Source organism: Elephantulus edwardii, unplaced genomic scaffold (assembly GCF_000299155.1).
Source record: "Elephantulus edwardii isolate Elephantulus edwardi_28Jun2011 unplaced genomic scaffold, EleEdw1.0 scaffold00111, whole genome shotgun sequence".
Taxonomy (NCBI): domain Eukaryota; kingdom Metazoa; phylum Chordata; class Mammalia; order Macroscelidea; family Macroscelididae; genus Elephantulus; species Elephantulus edwardii.
The window spans coordinates 4,555,279-4,559,427 of NW_006399861.1; positions in this window are offsets into that span (position 1 = coordinate 4,555,279).

A 4,149-nucleotide genomic window follows, 5' to 3' on the forward strand; every position below is an offset into this window, starting at 1 on the left:
GGAAGGCCCTCTATGAGGTGGATTGATTCAGTGACTGGGATAATTGGGATAGGAGTGTCAGAGACACAGGACAGAGAGGAGTTTAGGGCTGTTGTACATGGGGTCGCTATGAGTCACAGGCGACTCGACGGCACATAACAACAACAACAACACTTCCTTATGATTTTGTTTACCTTCCTTATGATTCTAAATAAATACTCAGAGAAGCATGGCTTGGAGCCTTCAGTCATGGGAACTATTGGCCCCCTGTTTTTCACACTCTCTGTTCTACATATAAAAAAAAAAGAAATAGGCCATGTAAAGAAAAAAAAAGGAAAGAAGAAAAGGGGAATAAACAGTTACTTCCAGAACTTTTTTCCATAAAACTTATTGATGATTATTTTACCTACAATAAAACTAATTCATTTAATCTAAATATATAATCTGATGAGTTTAAAGAAATTTATCAGAGTACTTAGGGGTACTGGTGGCCTAAATTGTAAGGAGATGCACTGCTAACCCAAAGGTAAGTGGTTCAAGCCCACCGCTGGCTCATGGGAGAAAGATGGGTAGTCTCCTCCAATAGTTTCCAGCCTCTGAAAACCCACAGGGGGAATCAGTTGTGAGTTGGTTCAAAAATTACTGTACTTAACAACCCCCACCAGAGTAATTAACTATAAAAATGTAAAACATCTCCATTACTCTGGCTAGTATTCTGGAATAATTGTAAATAATTTTTAGAACTTACTTTTATTTTATTTTTATTTTTTTATTCTTTAGAACTTACTTTTATATCTCTGATATTAATTAGCATTTATCAATATCAAAATACTAAGAATAGTCACTAATTATGAGAGAAGTATAGATTTTAGTAGGAAAATATATATATGTTAACGTCTCAGCTTTGACTGCTAGCTTTGTTTGCCCATCCTGATATAATCAGGTATAACCTCCGTATATGTACATAGATGCACACACAGTAGACTTCTTACTTTGGGGAACGGCCCTTCTCTATATGGTTTAAATGGGAAAGCTTTGAGTCACTTTCTGGTTGCTGCCTGAAGAGATAATTTGAGTTCTTGCTGCTTCAATCCCTAGAGCTGCCTTGATTTCTAACCTATTTCATTATTCAGCTGCTTTGTGGAGCTACCCAATTTTTTAATTTTCCATTAAAAATAAAAGTTAATCTGGGATGGCTAATATTGTATGTGAATATAGCCTCAATCCTGAATATAACTATCCTATGTGTTATAAATCTACCTTTAATGATGTTAATAAGGCAGGAGTAGAGTTGGTGCTGTAAAGATATAATCAGTCTAATCTGATGAAGAAATTCCCTCAAGAGTGTGGCCTGTATTTAATATATGCATGGACTCTAAGAAAGCTAGGTAGCATTTAGTCTAACATGCATCTGGCTATCCGACTCATGCCCTCCAGGCTGAGCCAGTAACTTGCCTTACTCCCTGGCTTTGGACTCCTCAGCCTCTGAGGAGTCAGTAGTCTATAACCTTGCTCCCCAGTGACAACCTATGGACTTGTCTGCTCTAAAGTCAGGAACGTCCAAAGCCTGCAGTATGAGATCCTGACTGCTAACCAAACATGTGTACTCATCCTCCCAGATGACTCTTAAGGTCTCATCCAGAGACCTGGGACTTTGCCATCTCTACAGATGGCAGATTAGCTGTTTCCTTGAAATTTCTCTTTCTCTCTCTCTCTAAATAGATAGAGATATGCTTGGCTGAAATTTGAGTAATAAGGGTGAGGTTTGTTCCAGGTTCCCTAGATGGCGAAGAGTTATAGATCCTGGGGTTCCACCAGTCTTCACTGGACTAGTAAATGTGGGCTTTCTAGAAAAAGAGTTTCAGTGTTGTTCTATATTGTCACTAAGTCTATTCACATCTTCTATGATGACTCCTTTTAGAGGGGTCAGTAGAGTAGCCAGGCACCATCTAGTTCCTTCTGGTCTCAGTATTACAGAAGTTGAGGTTCAAATAGTTCATTAGCCTTTGGACTGTTTTAATGCATCTTTGCCTTTCTCCACTCATCTTTATTCCCGACAAGAAGATTCTTCAATAGTTAGACTTTAGATGGCTTCTCACAACCTTTCAAGATCCTAGTTGTTACTCACAAAAGTAGGATGCAGATAATTGTCTTTCTTTTCTCTCTCTCTCTCTCTCGTTCTTTCACCATATTTTGGCATCTGGTTCTTGGTGAAACCAGACTAACACAGGAGCCAACACTTCAGTTCAAGTTTTGTTTTGTTGCTGTTTTTTTTTAACTACACACACAAATATGCATATTTATATACAGGATTGTTTTCCTTTCATAATATCATTTGCTCAGTCATTCCTTCTACAAATATCTATTGACTGTTTTGTAGGTGATTAGCATTATACTAACACTGAAGAGCTTACATTCTAAAAAAAAAGCGTATGAAAAAAGAAGGGCAGAAAAATAAACACGTGCATACATCTATACATACTTAAGTATGCTTTATAAAGCATTGTTTTTATGAATTTTGTCAATTGACCTTGATGTCCTTCAAGATTGTGGTTCAAAGTGAAAAAAAAGAATACATACATAAACACACACACACGGACACAAATATGTAAAATATAATTTATGCTAAAATTAGCAATTATTAGAATGTTTTAAAAAGTCATAAAACCTAGTCAAATGACCTCTAGGATGAAGCATGACCAATTTTTAAATGTAACAGTATTTTAAGACAATTATTTTATAATTTTATTAATTCCATTTTTCTATGCTTTAATCAATCTTTTTGTATAGGTAAACATTGTTAGAGACGTATGACCACATGGAAATAGATAAAAAATAAACATTCTAGATATTTTCCAAATAACTATATTGAGGAAACATAATTAAATATTACCTTCAGAAATATCCTACCTTTTCTACTCATATCTAAAACAATTTGTCTAATCTTCAACTTTCCATGAAATTATTCAGAACCATCTCAGAAACAGGTTTGAGGCCTTGAGCACCAATGGGCAAAGACCAGATGAGTTGTGGGAGGATATCAAGAGTATCATCAAGAAAGAGTGCAAAAGGAGAGGAGGAAGAAAAGGCCAAAATGGACGTCAGAAGAGACTCTGAATATTGCACTAAAGCGTCAAGAAAACAAAGCACAGGTTAGAATTGAAGATAATAAAGAGCCGAACAGATTTTAAAAGGCAGCATGGGAAGACAAAGTAAAATATTACAATGAAATGTGCAAAGAGCTGGAGTCAGAAAATCAAAAGGGCCAAACTCAGCATTTCTTAAGCTCAAGGAACTGAAAAACAAATTCAAACCTCGAGTTGCTATACTTAAGGGTGCTTTAGGCAGACTATTAAATGATCCAGGAAGTATAAAAAGATGGAAAGAGTACAGAGAGTCACTGTATTGAAAGGAATTGGCAGACACAGAAGAATCTCATCAAATAACATATGAGCAAGAGCCTATGGTGATGAAGGAATAAAATCAAGCTGCTTTGAAAGAACTGGCAAAAAATAAGGCCCCAGGAATTGATGGTATGCCAATTGTTGTATTTCAACTAACAGCTGCTGCCCTGGATGTGCTCACCAAGTTGTGCCAAGAAATCTGGAGGACAACCACTTGGCCAACTGACTGGAAGAGATCTATACTTGTTCACATTCCAAAGAAAGGTGATGCAACAGAGTGTGGAAATACCAAACAATATCATTTCTATTACATACAAGCAAGATTCTGCTGAAGATTATCCAAAACCGACTTGAAAAGCACATCAACTGAGAACTGTCAGGAGTGCAGGCTGGCTGTAGAAGGAGTCATAGTACTAGGGATATTTGTAGCTAATATTAGATGGATCTTGGCTGAAAGCAGGGTGTACCAGAGGAATGTCTATCTGTGTTTCATTGATTATGCAAAGGCATTTGACTGTGTGGATCATAACAAATTGTGACTGACTCTGAGAAGAATGGGAATTTCAGAACACTTGATCGTGCTAATGTGAAATCTATACTTGGACCAGGATGCAGTCATCAGAACAGAGCAAGGAAACACTGCATGAGTCAAAACTGGGAAGGTTGTACACCAAGGATGTGTCCTATCTACATACCTATATGCAAAACAGATTATACAGGAGACTGGACTGTCTGAGAAGTGTGGCATCAGGATTGGTGGGAGATG